The 17,687-nt window shown below is 43.2% G+C and overlaps 1 protein-coding gene across 2 annotated transcripts in view; it reads left to right on the top strand.

Annotated features, from left to right (window-relative positions):
- The window catches only part of LOC118387195 (endothelin-1-like), a 308,791-nt gene that overhangs the window by 184,196 nt on the left and 106,908 nt on the right, over positions 1 to 17,687 (top strand). The window contains exon 5 of one of the 2 annotated variants that reach the window (XR_008140777.1): positions 15,883 to 15,915. The exons of the other annotated variant lie outside the window; for it this stretch is intronic. The gene's annotated coding sequence lies outside the window, so the exon portion shown is untranslated. Of the gene's footprint in view, positions 1 to 15,882; positions 15,916 to 17,687 lie in introns of those variants that run through there. 2 annotated transcript variants of the gene reach the window in all.

Below are 17,687 nucleotides of genomic sequence, written 5' to 3'. Positions count from 1 at the left end.
CTGGCGGCTCCTGGCTGGCTGACGGCTCCTGGCTGGCTGGTGGCTACTGGCTGGATGGCGGGTCCTGGCTGACTGACGGCTCTGGCGGGTCCTGGCTGACTGACGGCTCTGGCGGGTCCTGGCTGACTGACGGCTCTGGCGGGTCCTGGCTTACTGACGGCTCTGGCGGGTCCTGGCTGACTGACGGCTCTGGTGGGTCCTGACTGACTGACGGCTCTGGTGGCTCCTGGCTGACTGACGGCTATGCACACGCACTGGGGAGACTGTGCGCTCCACCTCATAACACGGTGCCTGCTCGGTCCTTCTCTCTCTCCGGTAAGCACGGGAAGTTGGCGCAGGTCTCCTACCTGGCTTCACCACACTCCCAGTGTGCCTCTCCCAATACATTTTTGGGGCTGCCTCACGGGCATCCAGCCACGCTGCTGTGCTGCCTCCTCATACAACCCCATAAACCATAAACCTCTCTGCTTTCGCTGCCTCCAGCTCTGCTTTGGGGCGGCGATATTCCCCTGGCTGTGCCCAGGGTCCTTCGCCGTCCAGAATCTCCTCCCAAGTCCATGAGTCCTGCGTTCTTTGCCGCTGCTGCTGCTGGCAGTTACCACGCTGCTTGATCCATTGTTGGTGAGTTATTCTGTCACGATCGTCGTAAAGAGGAGACCAAAGCTCAGTGTGGTGTGAATACATACTTTTAATAAATGACTAAAAAACACGAAGTACACTAAACAAACAAAATAACAAAACGAACGTGACCGCTATCAACACTGAGTGCAAACACGCAACATCACATAGACAATAACCCACGAAATACCCAAAGAAGATGGCTGCCTAAATATGGTTCCCAATCAGAGACAACGATAAACACCTGCCTCTAATTGAGAACCAATCTAGGCAACCATAGACCTACATGAACACCTAGATGGTAAACAACACCATAATCCTACAAAACCCCTAGACAGTACAAAAACCCGAGATGAGACAAAACACACATACCACCCTCGTCACACCTTGATCTAACCAAAATATATAAAGAAAACAGAGAATACTCAGGTCAGGGCGAGACAATTGGTGTGGTTTTAGGGAATCTTGTCTACAGACTTGGATTTTTGGTCCAGTCCGGACCAAATCTGAACCAATCATATGTTTGGTTCAGATTTGGTCCAATTCGGACTGGCCTTGATTTTGCCCAAACATAGATGTATATAATTAGATTTGGTTGGGTCTGGACTGGACCAAATCTGAGCTAATCATAGACATTTATGTTTCACAAGTTTGGACAGCACAGTACAGTAGTGGTTCTCAAACCTCTCCATGACGACCCCAGGCCATTCCATGTAATTGATCTATTCCAGAGCTAGCACACTTGATTCAACTTGTCAATTAATTCTCAAACTCAATGCCCGGAAAATACCTAGTTTCAATGTCCGGCGGAAAATGCATATTTTCACCTTTCATTCAGAACCTAAAATGAACCTAACTTCAACGTCTGGATAAAATACGTATTTTAAATGTAATTTTGCTTAATGGGTTCAGATTTTTGGGGACACTGAAAAGTAACCTGTTGATCAGTCAGCGCAAATTTGGATTAAAATGTCATGAAGAAAATTGCATTGACAGAGGAGGGAGTGTACTGAATTAAGGAGTCATAAGGTTCGGGATTTTTTCAGGATGCTCAAACAGTGACATATCTTGTGTGTTGATCTAGTTAATTAGCTAGCTAGCTAGCACGTGTACACTCTCTGCAATGCACAGCCGATGCGTTACTTGCATGTGCATTGGCCAGGTTTAGTTTAAACATACAATAGCTAACTGTTTCTTAGCAAGACAATTGATTTTTAATCAGCTACAGTTTGTGTTGTGAGAGGCTGGTCTTTACTGAGGAAATGTAGGCTGTAAACCAGCTAGCCAGTTTGACTGTAGACAGCCGGTTTGACCCCGTTCAGAAAAATGGATTGCTCCTACAGACAGTGAGTCACGTGGCCTCGGCTTGAAATATAAAGCAGGCAGACAGGCATTGAGGCATTCCGTTACAGTTCAATTGAACATTAGAATAAGCAAAACGAGTGACCTTTGAGCGTGGTATGATCGTCGGTGCCAGGTTCGCCGGATCCAGTATCCCTCCTGGGCTTTTCACGCACGACAGTTTCTAGGGTTTACCGAGAATTGCGTTACAAACAAAAACATCCAGTCAGCAGTAGTCCTGTGGGGGCGAAAACAGCTTGTTGGTGAAAGAGGTCGATGGAGAACGGCGAGAATCGTGCAAGCTAACAGGTGGGCCACAAACAGACATATAACGGCACAGTACAACAGTGGTGTGCAGAACGATATCTCGGAACTCACAAGTTGTCAATCCTTGTCACTGATGGGCTATTGCAGCAGATGACAACACTGGCATGCGATCACCAACACTGGATAATTGAGGTGTGGAAAAACATTGCCTGGTCGAATGAATCCCGGTTCCTGTGGACAGTTGTTGGCTATCTATATGTGTTTAATAGCAGCCAAGGACGTTCACTATCTTATTTGTTTGTGCTCTAATTTTGTTAGACAGATGACTTCAGCCATGTGAAAACTATTCCATAGCCCAATATATCAAGGTAGCTAGCTTCCTTTGCAGCTTGCTTCTCATCCAACTGGTGTTAGCTAGCTAGCTACAGTTGCTAGCCTGCTCCTAGCTAGCTGCTGCTTTTGTGAAGCAACTGAGTTGTTGGCCCCAGTTTTAGAACTCTGAGATTCGGCTGAAAAAATGTTAGCATTTTCCAAAACGCTACAAAATGTAGCACGTCGTTGGTTCTTAATTGAAAGAAATTAGCAGGTGAGAGCGATAAATTATGATTTTAATCATACTTGTTGCAACTATACATTTTGTCAATTCAGTTTTGTCAATTTAATTTGAAGTCCAAGGGTCACTTTATGGATGCTATTGTCTCATTTGAATTCCTGATGTGGTTCTCTGTAACGACAGGAGAGCTCACGACGAGAGACTGTGTGCTGTGTTCCTCCAATCAATTTGATATTCAAATATTCATTGACATTGGTTTTCATGGCGTCACTATAAACCCGGGTTCAATCCTGGGCTGCGTCGCAGTCGGTCGTGACCGGGAGACGGATGTGGCGGTGCATAATTGGCCCAGCGCTGTCCGGGTTAGGCCAGCTGGGATGTCCTTGTCCCATCGCCCTCTAGCGACTCTTTGTGGCAGGCCAGCCGCATGTGCACTGACTTCGGTTGCCGGCTGTACAGTTGTAAAAAATAAAACACATTGGTGTCATATTGGCTTGGACATGATGGTAGGGAGATTTGAATTTAACAGTGAATTTAACATTGAGCTTCAACCAATGCCATACTATATTGGGGGCTGTACTTTGAAGTGCAAAGTGTAGGAACAGGCCTTCAAGGCAAATCATTCGTTGATACAGACAGATGGATTAGCAGGAATATTGGAATGCTGTGAACCAGATGTTGTGAGTTCAAATCCCAGGTGAGGACATGTTAAATAATAATTACTGTATGAATAAACATATGCAATCATTTATGTCAAAGTGTCTCAAATATGTAATTTGAAAACACTGTATGTAAAAAGCACTGTGTGGGGGTGTTCCTAGCATTGCCAAAAGACAAACAACTGGATCAGCTGATATAACATATCTGATCTCCTTGGTGACCTGATAGAGAGGACATCCATCCATCAGGGTCGGTCTATGATGATCACCAATCAGGACCTTGATGGGATTGGCAACAGTAAGAAGGGGTGATGTGTAATATAACTAGGGTGCCATTGCCCTGGGTAAAACGTTTTTGGAGGGGAAATCATTTATTTTCGATCATCAGGTGACATCCCCAGGACCAGCTGGGAACTAGACAAAACCTCCAGAGGACCATGACACAACGTCCCAAGAACACCCTAAAAATGACATTGGGGATGTCCCCAGGACCATTCAGGAACTAGACAAAACCTCCAGGGACCGTGACAACGTTCTGATGACTTAAGGTGATCATTTTCATAACATTTCAGGGACGTCCCACGACTCATTATTGTTTGCAGGGGCAGCGCCTATAGGGAATGTATTTCCAGCTGTGTACAGTGATTGCAGTTGTATTCAACAACACCTAAATTACATGTTGTGTGAACTTAATTATTATGGATAGAGAAGACAGCCATTATCATCACTGAATAGAGATTACAGACTTGTGACAGTTCCGCTATTATTGCTGGAAATAATTCTTAGTGGATAAGTAGGGGAGACGTCAGAGTCAGTCACACTTACATAAAAAGCTTTATAATTCAAAGCAAAGATTGAGTAGCTCATTGTTATAAAGTACTTACTTTGTATTACATTGCATAACCATGTCTATTCTATTTTGTCCAGAGAAACAGTTTTTGGTGTATGAGATTTCACTTGTCTTTCCTCCTTCTTCACCTATTCTTTACCTTTGAGATCCGATCTTTACCTATACAGAACATAAGTAACCTGTGACATGGCAGTACTTATTATTCAAGTCATGTATAGTCAAGTCATATTCAATGAATATAAAATAACTGAAGGATGGTGAACAAAAGTTCAATATTAGCGGCCCCAGTGGAACACAATGGCCACTACTGTTGCCCTATTAACATTGCAGAGAACAGTATTCCAATGCTTGAAAGAGACAGAGAATAACCGTGACCTGATTTCAACTTTAAAGTTAATTCTGCTGAATTTTTCTCAATTTATGAATGAATTCCATTATTTGTGAATTTTATTTTCAATGGCAGATATTTTCAAACGCAATATTATTTCATGAAAAATAATGCTGAAGGGTGACACTGTCATCTATTACATCTAATTTCCTCTGGCAATGGTAACTGTAGTTGAAAACATTCATCTCTTCATTTGATATTAATTTGATTAAATTATAATTTTTCTTGTTTTGTAGGACACCAGCATAAAAAAGCATGGCTGATAAAGGGCTGAATTGAACAGAGCATAGAATCAGAAAAAGGGGACAATGAACCTTATTGTGTAACTCTCAGTATGAGCTCATCTCATCAGAATACGAAAATATAGACAAAACATGAAGTGCCAAGTTGATGTCAAAGTTGTCACAGTGAATGTATTTACCCAGCAGAGACATTACTTGTGAAAGTACCGAGCTGAGGCGCCTGCAATTATTTATGGTTTAGTAAATCCACCTACCCTGAGGCAGAGAGTTGGGTAAAGACGAAAAAAGTGTGTCTGTATATGTGTGTGAGCATGGAGACACACACAGCACATGTCAACGAGTGCCCGCCCACACACACACACACACGCACACACTGGATATATGAAGTCAGCATCAACATTATTGGGGAAAACGTGTTATCTTGACAGTGTAGAGTAGTGTTTTTTAATGTCACTCCTGTTACTTTGTGATCCAATAAGTGCTATGCTTTGGTCCTGCTTAGGTATCAGACTGTGAACTGATTGTTGTTGATAGCATTAGCCTGTGGCTAACCAGTCTCAAAATGTCACTTAGAGAAATCTGAGACATTACGACATCACTTCCATGTCCCTGCAGGGATTTAACGAGGAAAGACCCAACACTCTAACGAAGCTTTACCACTTTGAGTGCCATCTTTTCACATCCTCACTAACTTTATAATCTTTATCTTATCTCAACAAGTGCCCTTCTGTTAAGACATATTTAAAGTGACAAAGGCTAAAAACAAACAATTAAATAAATTCTGATTCACTACCGGTACACTGTGATGCCTGGTCACAGAGAAGGAGGGGGGGAGCAAAAGAGAGTCGACAGAGATAGGGCAGAGACGGAAGCTAGGGTGAAGAGAGTTAGGGAGATGCTAGGCAGTTTAGTCAGATTGTAAGTAACAAAACCAATGCTGAAATAATTACTTATAACTAACATATTCCTTTTAATTATAATTAAAAGGAATATGTTAGTTGATAGCTAGTAAAATGTCAATTCTACACTCTTAGAAAAGGGTTCCAAATGGGTTCTGGGGATGTCCCCATAGGAGAACCCTTTTCGGTTCTGGTTAGAACTCTTTCGGGTTCCATGTATAACCCTCTGTGGAAAGGTTATTACACGGAACCCAAAAAGGTTCTATTTGGAACCAAAATGTTTTTTTCAAAGGGTTCTCCTATGGGGACAGCCAAATAACCATTTTCGGTTCTAAATAACACCTTTTTTTCTAAGAGTGTAGAATTCACATTTGTTTAATTTGACAAGAAAAACTACCAGATGAGATGTCAATACGGGCTCCCAATTGGCGCAGCAGTTTAAGGCACTGCATCTCAGTGCTTGAGGTGTCCCTAGAGACACCCTGGTTCAAATCCCATCTGTATCACAACCGGCTGTGATTGGGGTGCACAATTGGCCTGTGTTTTTTCCGGTGTAGGCCGTCATTGAGGGAGGGAGGATTCATTTGAATTTAAAAAATGTTTTAATTGCATTACACTGTTACTGTATGGGTTTGGATGAACGTCCTACACTTTGTCCAACAAAAGAGATGAGTGCACATCATGTTCTCTTATACTTCAGTGGTATAGCTAAAGATATCAGCAGCTCCTTCAGTCAAGACAGCTGTGGGAAATAAGTGACTCATTGTTATGCATCAGAGTGTATAGTAACAGACTGAGGGGCCTTGGTTATGGACGATGGCCCTGGCTCATCTCCTCACACCTGAATCAAGCTGAAGTCATAAGTGCTCAGAACAGTCCCTATCCGAGTACTGTAACTCAAATGGTGTCCACCTCTGCATCACAACGGGATTGGATTAGCATCCATTGCTAGGGCCTTTGATAGTAACAAAATTGATAGTGTTCATTGCTATGCTGGTTGCTATGTCCTGGTTGCTATGATTGAGAGAGGCGCATGCCGTCAACAGACAGAGGAAAATGGGATAAATTCAATTGAAATTGTTGCGAGCGCAGGTTTGTTTATCTAGCTAGCTGGGATGAAAGAATGTCAAATTGGCTGTAAAGTTCTCAAAAATTCTACGCATTAGCTCATTGCACCATTGAAATAGCAACAGACGATAAGAGCTAATCGAGAGGGGGACACTATTGGGCACACGGACAGTATTTGGCATAACAGGCCACAGTATAGGGCATGTGTGATGTGAGGTCTGTGGCGACTAGAGGTTTGTGGTCCAGGATTTAAAGGCTTGCGAACTTGTTTTCAAGCCTGTGTATTGATCCCTGTCTGGGTGACACAACCTGCTGTGTGCACCAGACCCTGGCAATCCTCTTATCAAGAGTAAGCCCTTCTCTTTGTTCACTGGCACCTAGGGAGGGATGCCTCCAGAGTCTACATTATGTCAGACTCCAAATGGAGTGAGGCTTTATCTTTCAACTTTTCAGCTCCCGGTTCCAGACCACTGTGATCTTTGACTTCAAATCAATTCCTCTGCCCATTGCCTTGGGATAACCACACCACTTTTTGAGTTTCATTACTCACTCAATCACTCTTCATTCCACTAGCGCCTCATTAACACACTATGTTATGATAACCTGCTAGATCATTTGAATCGCAGTTTATAGTCATTAACAAAGTACACTAGAACGGGGTTCCCATGACATTCTGCATCCTTTAGAGGTGTAATAACAATCTCTGACAGCGCATTTGCAACTGCACAGACACCATTTTCATATTAGGTTTGAGCAGTAACCGCAACGATTAAATGCTCCATTCAGGGTCTACAGCTCACAAAGTCATGACTCACTGTGACTTTCTTCATCTTCCATTCAGAAGCGTAACTAATCACAGAACCCTAACCCTAACCCTAACCCTAACCCTAACCCTAACCCTGCAGCGAGGTGTGCGCTGTATTTGCTTACCTGTTTAACCGTATCACATCAGGAGATTATGCTGGCATCGTAATAAAGGCTATACATATTCCATGACCAAGACGGGGAGTTGGGGATGTCATTGAGAGGCGGGGGGATGTTGGAGTTCATATTGGTTGTTGCTCCTATGTATTCTGATTTAAGTTCCATTACAATACAAAAAAATGTGACAAATGCCTAATCCCCCGCATCACAGACCCATAATATCGTTATAGTATAGCCTCCATCCAAAGGGGCATTGAATGGGATAGCGGGTAGGTTATCCTTAATCTGTCTGTAATAATTTCCTGTTGCTTAATTAGTATAAAAGAGAATGTTGAAGCAGTGGCTTATAAGGCCATCATAGCTGTTATTGTATTGGTCAAATTTCCATTTCAATCTTTGTGATTCTTCTTTACTGAAAGGAAGCGCTGCATGCAATGTCCACTGCCTTGAGAGACATGTGTACCGTGTGTGGCTATCTCGTTTAACCAGAAAGCCTCAGCTCAGTGAGAAAACAGGCCCCTTTCTTTGTTAACATTTATTGATTAGCAATGGAAGGAAAGGCTGGGAGTCCTTAATTGGAGTCCACAGCATTTTGAATGGCAAAGGTAATGGAATTGATTGATGGCTATTGATTTTGGTTCCTGATGGCTCCACATTTGGGTAATTGTCAAGATCTGATCTGGTCTGTCAATGTTTAGACATCCCAGCAAAAATGGGGCGTCTAAGGACATTAGGCGATGTTCCAAGTAGGTCCCTTTAAGGATTTCGGCGAGACGTTATCCCACTGACGTTCTGAGAAAGTTCTAGGAACATTAAAACGTGATGTTAACGTCAGGACCATAAATCAAATCAAATTGTATTAGTCACATGTGCCGAATACAACAAGTGTAGACCTTACAGTCTTACAGTGAAATGCTTACTTACGAGCCCCTAACCAACAATGCAGTTTAAAAAAATATGGATAAGAATAAGAAATAAAAGTAACAAGTCATGAAAGAGCAGCAGTAAAATAACAATACCGAGACTATATACAGGGGGGTACCGGTATAGAGTCAATGTGCAGGGGCACCGGTTAGTTGAGGTAATATGTACATGTGAGTCGAGTTATTAAAGTGACTATGCATAGATGATAACAACAGAGAGTAGCAGTGGTATAAAAACGGGGGGAAATACAAAAAGTAGCCATTTGATTAGGTGTTCAGGAGTCTTATGGCTTGAGGGTAGAAGCTGTTTAGAAGCCTCTTGGACCTAGACTTGGTGCTCCGGTACCTCTTGCCGTGCGGCAGCAGAGAGAACAGTCTATGACTAAGGTGGCTAGAGTCTGACACTTTTTTGGGCCTTCCTCTGACAACGACTGGTATAGAGGTCCTGGATGGCAGGAAGCTTGGCCCCAGTGATGTACTGGGCTGTTCGTATCACCCTCTGTAATGCCTTGCGGTCGGAGGCTAAATAATTGCCATACCAGGCAGTGATGCAACCATTCAGGATGCTCTCGATGGTGCAGCTGTAGAAACTTTTGAGGATCTGAGGACCCATGCCAAATTTTTTTCAGTCTCCTGAGGGGGAATAGGTGTTGTCGTGCCCTCTTCACGACTGTCTTGGTGTGCATGGACCATGTTAGTTTGTTGGTGATGTGGACACCAAGGAACTTGAAGTTCTCAACCTGCTCCACTGCAGCACCGTCGATGAGAATGGGGGCGTGCCCAGTCCTCTTTTTCCTGTAGTCCACAATCATCTCCTTTGTCTTGATCACGTTGAGGCAGAGGTTGTTGTCCTGGCACCACACGGCCAGGTCTCTGACCTCATCCCTATAGGCTGTCTCATCGTTGTCGGTGATCAGTGTTGTGTCATCGGCAATCTTAATGATGGTGTTGAAGTCGTGCCTGGCCGTGCAGTCATGACTGAACAGGGAGTACAGGAGGGGACTGAGCACCCACACCTGAGGGGCCCCTGTGTTGAGGATCAGCGCTGCGAATGTGTTGTTACCTACCCTTACCACTTGGGGGAGCCCCGTCAGAACGTCCAGGATCCAGTTGCAGAGGGAGGTGTTTAGTCCGAGGGTCCTTAGCTTATTGATGAGCTTTGAGGGCACTATGGTGTTGAACGCTGAGCTGTAGTCAATGAATAGCATTCTCACATAGGTGTTCCTTTTGTCCAGGTGGGAAAGGGCACTGTGGAGTGCAATAGAGATTGTATCATCTGTGGATCTGTTGGGGCGGTATGCAAATTGTAGTGTGTCTAGTGTTTCTGGGATAATATAGTGTTGATGTGAGCCATGACCAGCCTTTCGAAGCACTTCATGGCTACAGACGTGAGTGCTACGGGTCGGTAGTCATTGAGGAAGGTTACCTTAGTGTTCTTGGGCACAGCCACTACGGTGGTCTGCTTAAAACATGTTGGTATTACAGACTCGGATAGGGAGAAGTTGAAAATGTCAGTGAACTTGCCAGTTGGTCAGCGCATGCTCGTAGTACGCATCCTGGTAATCCGTCTGGCCCTGTGGCCTTGTGAATGTTGACTTGTTTAAAGGTCTTACTCACATCGACTGCGGAGAGTGTGATCACACAGTCTTCCAGAACAGCTGTTGCTCTCATGCATGTTTCAGTGTTTTTTTGCCTCAACGAGAGCATAGAAGTAGTTTAGCTCGTCTGGTAGGCTCGTGTCACTGGGCAGCTCTCGGCTCTGTTTCCCTTTGTAGTCTCTAGTGGTTTGCAAGCCCTGCCATATCCGATGAGCGTCAGAGCCGGTTTAGTACGATTCGATCTTAGTCCTGTATTGACACTTTGCCTGTTTGATAGTTCGTCGGAGGGCATAGTGGGATTTCTTTTAAGCTTCCGGGTTAGAGTCCCGCTCCTTGAAAGCGGCAGCTCTAGCCTTTAGCTCAATGCGGATATTGCCTGTAATCCATGGCTTCTGGTTGGTGTATGTATGTATGGTCACTGTGAGGACTACATCATCGATGCACTTATTGATGAAGCCAATGACTAATGTGGTGTACTCCTCAATGACATCGGAGGAATCTCAGAACATATTCCAGTCTGTGCTAGCAAAACAGTCCTGTAGCTTAGCATCTGCTTCATCTGACCACTTTTTTTATTGACCTAGTCACTGGTGCTTCCTGCTTGAATTTTTGCTTGTAAGCAGAAATCAGGAGGATAGAATTATGGTCAGATTTTCAAAATTAAGGGCGAGAGAGCTTTGTATGCGTCTCTGTATGTGGAGTAAAGGTGGTCCAGAGTTTTTTCCCACTGGTTGCACATTTAACATGCTGATAGAAATGTGGTAAAACGGATTTAAGTTTCCCTGCATTAAAGTCTCCGGTTACTAGGTGAGCGTTTTCTTGTTTGCTTATGGCAGAATACAGCTCATTCAATGCTGTCTTAGTGCCAGCCTTTGACGGTTGTGGTATATAAACAGCTACGAAAAATACAGTTGAAAACTGTCTAGGTAGATAGTGTGGTCTACAGTTTATCATGAGATACTCTACCTCAGGCGAGCAACGGCTCGAGACATCCTTAGATATTGTGCACAAGCTGTTATTTACAAAAGTACATAGTCCGCCACCCCTTGTCTTAACAGACACCACTGTTCTATCCTGCCGGTGCAGTGTATAACCAACCAGTTGATAGTGTCGTTGTTCAGCCACGTCTCCATGAAGCATAAGATATTACAGTTTTGGATGTCCCGTTGGTAAGTTTAATCCATTTTGTTGTCCAAAGATTGCACGTTTGCTAGCAGAATGGAAGGAAGTCAGGGTTTATTCGATCACCTACGAATTCTCAGAAGGCAGCCTCCCCTCCAACCCATTTTTCTCTGTCTCCTCTTCACGGAAATCATGGAGATCTGGGCCTGTTCCTGTGAAAGCTGAATATCGTTTGCATCGGCCTCGTCAGACTCGTTAAAATAAAAATATATTTCTGCCAGTCTGTGGTTAGAAATCGCAGTCCAGAAGTTACTTTCGTGGCAACATTGTGTAGATAATAGTTTTTGGTTGCAGTATAATGTTATAAATGTTTGATGTCTATTAGGGAACATTATATAGTCATGTGATGTCCTGAAAAAAGTATAACTAGTATAAACTACTTTCATTTTTGTTGATTAAAAAGGAATGAACAAGAATTCCATGTCGAGCTAAATGTAAAACTATACAGTACCAGTCAAAAGTTTGGATACACCTACTCATTCCAGGGTTTTTCTTTATTTTGACTATTTTCTACATTGTAGAATAATAGTGAAGACATCAACACTATGAAATAACACAAATGGAATCATGTAGTAACCAAAAAAGTGTTAACCTCTACGGGATGGGTGTCCCTAAACCAGGACTGTTGTTGCTAATGTGCGCCAACACATTAAGAAGGGAAGAAATTCCACGAATTAACTTTTAACAAAGCACAGCTGTTAATTGAAATGCGTTCCAGGTGACTACCTTATGAGCTGGTTGAGAGAATGCCAAGAGTGTGCAAAGCTGTCATCAAGGCAAAGGGGGGCAACTTAGAAGAATCTCAAATATAAAATATATTTTGATTTGTTTAACACGTTTATGGTTACTACATGATTCCATATGTGCTGTTTCATAGTTTTGATGTCTTCAATATTATTATACAATGTAGAAAATAGTAAGAATAAAGAAAAACCCTTGAATGATTAGGTGTGTCCAAGCTTTTGACTGGTACTGTGTATTTCGAGGTTGGACATTAACACATTGGGCTCACATGATTGGTGTTACCTCGTTAGTCTGTATGTGTTACACTTGTGCTGGCTTGTCATCTCGTTAGTCAGAAGGCATTTCACCTGTGCTGGCACAAGTGATATTTAAGAGCGGCTGGCCCAGTGCTCCAGCTGGCTTGAGAGATGTGGAGAGTTAACACCTTTATTTGGCTCTCCTGATTTGATTTCTTTTAAGAAAACATCCCATTATCTGATCCTTTATCGGTTCTTATTTTGCTTCCGGTCCAATTATTTTGTCTGGGTTTTAATTTGGTTTGTCTCTTGGGTAAATTGAGTGGGTGCTAATAGTCAGTGTCTTCAGTTGTTGTTAGTTATCCCCATGAGTGACTTTCAGAACCCCGCCTAGAACCCCACCTGTTTTTTTTAGTCATTGTCCATGACTGTTTAATTTTTTAAAGTTTTAATTTTACCCCTTTTTCTCCCCAATTTCGTGGTATCCAGTTGTTTTTTTTAGTAGCTACTATCTTGTCTCGTCGCTACAACTCCTGTACGGGCTCAGGAGAGACGAAGGTTGAAAGTCATGCGTCCTCCGATACACAACCCAACCAAGCCGCACTGCTTCTTAACACAGTGAGCATCCAACCCGGAAGCCAGCCGCACCAATGTCTCTGAGGAAACACCGTGCACCTGGCAATCTTGGTTAGCGCGCACCGCGCCCGGCCCGCCACAGGAGTCGCTGGTTTTCTTGCTTGGGAACATATTATTCCAACAGAAAAAAAGCTGTGAATGGATCAGTGATTTACCAGTCAGAGCCTTAAAGGGCTGGGCTACAGTAACAAGGGTTGAGGTGTAATGAAATGAGGGTGCACATGCCCTGGGTAAACTTTTTTTTTTTAACCATCAGGTGCCTTCCCCGGAACAAATTGGGAACTAGACAAAAACCTCCAGAGGACCATGTCAAGCGACCTAAGAGCAATAAATGTCCTTGTAAGTCCACGGAACAAACCGGGTACTAGACAAAAACATCCAGGGTTGGCCATGAGAACATCCTACATGTCCTTGGAGATGTCCCCGAAACTAGACAAAAACCTCCATGACCATTTTGTAATGTTCCGGGGACATCCTAATGACATTTTTGTTTGCAGGGATGCCTTTGTTCATGCAGATAATATGGGCCAGGTCTAACTGATTACACCATTAACAACTACAAGCAACCATCTTTCATAATAATCTCCCTCCTGGTCAGCCAGATAAAACACTTCTATTAACCATGGTCGCACAATCCCACCACTGACACCAAAGCTGATTTTTCCCGCAGCTCAAGCAGGACTAGATATTGTAACCTTGCATCAGTCCAACATCTAAGAAATTACTCTAAGTGGGATGAAACTATTGAGACAGCTGGTGCAACATATCTTTACTTTCTAAGTTAATGGACCCATATGTTTTCGTTATTTTTATGGAATCGATTCTAAATGTAAAGCCTCTGTAAATTCCAGAATATACACTACCAGTCAAAAGCTTGGAAACTCATTCAAGGTTTCTACTTTATTTTTTAAATATTTTCTACATTGTAGAATAATAGTGAAGACTTCAAAACTATGAAATAACACATATGGAATCATGTAGTAACCAAAAAAGTGTTAAACAAATGAAAATATATTCGAGATTTGAGATTCTTCAAAGTTGCCCCCCTTTGTAGTAAAATGACAGCTTTGCATACTATTGGCATTCTCTTAACTAGGACTGATCAAATGTCATTAACTGGGTGAATTGACCTCTTTGTCTGATAAGAAAACATTGCCAACTCATTAAGTGAAAAATAAATGTTTTATATTTCGCAATATATTTTTCAAGGCCACATGCAAGCCTTCTGTGTTAGTCAGGAATAAATAATATGTCAATGTGTTTATATGAGACATTAAATGATGCCAGGACATTTTTGCCTGCTTTACCTTTAAGTTTTGGTCTCACTGTGATGAATGCTTTAATTGCATTCAAAGACAGGATTTAACAAAGAGGTGTTTTAAGAATGTTAGGGATCTCCAGCCATCTCCAAAGAGAGCTGCGTTCTGCAATATGGTGTCATCAAAGACTGATGTATGATATTAACACCAATCATACATTCTGCACGGACTGTGTGTGATGGATTCCATGTGACGGCGATACAAATATTTGAAGTTTATCAGAGGGCTTTGGGGAAACTGGATACTTTTTGCACATATACATTTTCACACAAAACAGTACCATCAAAGGCCATAGAGGTTTGAAAGTTGCCAATTTATCGGGGAGATGAGTTGGCTTATTTATCAGCCTTATTGTATAAACGTCTGTATGCTCGACTGCATATTTTCTAATTAATTGTTCAGTTCTTCAAAGCTTTTGTTTTATAAAACAGAACTTCAATATCTACAATTGATGTCGGAAGTCTACAGACACTAGGATAATTGACATCATTTGAGTAAATTGGAGGTGGACCTGTGGATGTATTCCAAGGCCCACCTTCAAACTCAGTTCCTCTTTGCTTGACATCATGGGAAAATCAAAAGAAATCAGCCAAGAACTCAGAAAATAATTGTAGGCCTCCACAAGTCTGGTTCATCCTTGGGAGCAATTTCCAAATGCCTGAAGGTACCACGTTCATCTGTACAAACAACAGTACACAAGTATAAACACCATGGGACCACTTAGCCGTCATACCGCTCAGGAAGGAGACACGTTCTGTCTCCTAGAGATGAACGTACTTTTGTGCCTAAAGTGCAAATCAATCCCAGAACAAGGACATTGTGAAGATGCTGGGGGAAACAGGTACAAAAGTATCTATATCCACAGTAAAACGAATCCTATATCGTCATAACCTGAAAGGCCGCTCAGCAAGGAAGAAGCCACTGCTCCAAAACCGCCATAAAAATCAAGACTACAGTTTGCAACTGCACATGGGGACAAAGATCGCACTTTTTGGAGAAATGTCCTCTGGTCTGATGAGACAAAAATAGAACTGTTTGGCCATTATGACCATCGTTATGTTTGGAGGAAAAAGGGGGATGTTTGCAAGCCGTAGAACACCATCCCAACCGTGAAGTACGAGGGTGGCAGCATCATGTTTTGGGGGTGCTTTGCTGCAGGAGGGACTGGTGCACTTCACAAAATAGATGGCATCATGAGGGAGGACAATTATGTGGATATATTGACGCAAAATCTCAAGATATCAGGCAGGAAGTTAAAGCTTGGTTGCAAATGGGTCTTCCAAATGGACAATGACCCTAAGCATACTTCCAAAATTGTGGTAAAATGGCTTAAGGACAACAAAGTCAAGGTATGGGAGCGGCTTTCACAAAGCCCTGACCTCAATCTCATCGAATATTTGTGGGCGAAACTCAAAAAGCGTGTGCAAGCAAAGAGGCCTACAAACCTGACTCAGTTACACCAGCTCTGTCAGGAGGAATGGGCAAAAATTCACCCAACTTATTGTGGGAAGCTTGTGGAAGGCTACCCGAAACAATATAAAGTCAATGCTAACAAATACTAATTGGGTGTATATAAACTTCTGACTCACTCGGAATGTGATGAAGAAATAAAAGAGGATATAAATCATTCTCTTCACTATTATTCTGACATTTCACATTCTTAAAATAAAGTGGTGTCGTGGCTGAATCAGAATTAGTTCGGTAACATTGATAAATAAGATGTTTTATTTACATAATAATGCTTATGTGAGATATTTGTCATTAGGATCAAATCAAATCAAATTTATTTATATAGCCCTTCGTACATCAGTTGATATCTCAAAGTGCTGTTCAGAAACCCAGCCTAAAACCCCAAACAGCAAGCGATGCAGGTGTAGAAGCACGGTGGCTAGGAAAAACTCCCTAGAAAGGCCAAAACCTAGGAAGAAACCTAGAGAGGAACCAGGCTATGTGGGGTGGCCAGTCCTCTTCTGGCTGTGCCGGGTGGAGATTATAACAGAACATGGCCAAGATGTTCAAATGTTCATAAATGACCAGCATGGTCGAATAATAATAAGGCAGAACAGTTGAAACTGGAGCAGCAGCACAGTCAGGTGGACTGGGGACAGCAAGGAGTCATCATGTCAGGTAGTCCTGGGGCACGGTCCTAGGGCTCAGGTCCTCCGAGAGAGAGAAAGAAAGAGAGAATTAGAGAGAGCATATGTGGGGTGGCCAGTCCTCTTCTGGCTGTGCCGGGTGGAGATTATAACAGAACATGGCCAAGATGTTCAAATGTTCATAAATGACCAGCATGGTCGAATAATAGTAAGGCAGAACAGTTGAAACTGGAGCAGCAGCACAGTCAGGTGGACTGGGGACAGCAAGGAGTCATCATGTCAGGTAGTCCTGGGGCATGGTCCTAGGGCTCAGGTCAGTTGAAACTGGAGCAGCAGCATGGCCAGGTGGACTGGGGACAGCAAGGAGTCATCATGTCAGGTAGTCCTGGGGCACGGTCCTAGGGCTCAGGTCCTCCGAGAGAGAGAGAGAAAGAAAGAGAGAATTAGAGAGAGCATATGTGGGGTGGCCAGTCCTCTTCTGGCTGTGCCGGGTGGAGATTATAACAGAACATGGCCAAGATGTTCAAATGTTCATAAATGACCAGCATGGTCGAATAATAGTAAGGCAGAACAGTTGAAACTGGAGCAGCAGCACAGTCAGGTGGACTGGGGACAGCAAGGAGTCATCATGTCAGGTAGTCCTGGGGCATGGTCCTAGGGCTCAGGTCCTCCGAGAGAGAGAAAGAAAGAAGGAGAGAATTAGAGAACGCACACTTAGATTCACACAGGACATCGAATAGGACAGGAGAAGTACTCCAGATATAACAAACTGACCCTAGCCCACCGACACAAACTACTGCAGCATAAATACTGGAGGCTGAGACAGGAGGGGTCAGGAGACACTGTGGCCCCATCCGAGGACACCCCCGGACAGGGCCAAACAGGAAGGATATAACCCCACCCACTTTGCCAAAGGATGTTTTCTTTTGGATAATACTGTTGGCAGTTGCATTTTCCTCTCTCTTCTCCAGGGCTTAGTCACTAGGGGCCCAGAGAGGGGAGAGGTCAGGCTTGTCTTCATATGTCAATGTATCTGTTATACCATGTGATGCTATGAAGAATATCAGAAGGGGAGGAAGACAGAATGGAGGCTTGTCTTCTCTATGGGAATGTGTCTGTAACTATTGTATGTCCCCTCTGAGGT

Source organism: Oncorhynchus keta, chromosome 8 (assembly GCF_023373465.1).
Source record: "Oncorhynchus keta strain PuntledgeMale-10-30-2019 chromosome 8, Oket_V2, whole genome shotgun sequence".
Taxonomy (NCBI): Eukaryota; Metazoa; Chordata; class Actinopteri; order Salmoniformes; family Salmonidae; genus Oncorhynchus; species Oncorhynchus keta.
The sequence above is the reverse complement of the archived record's forward strand: the minus strand, read 5'-3'. Positions and strand labels throughout refer to the sequence as shown.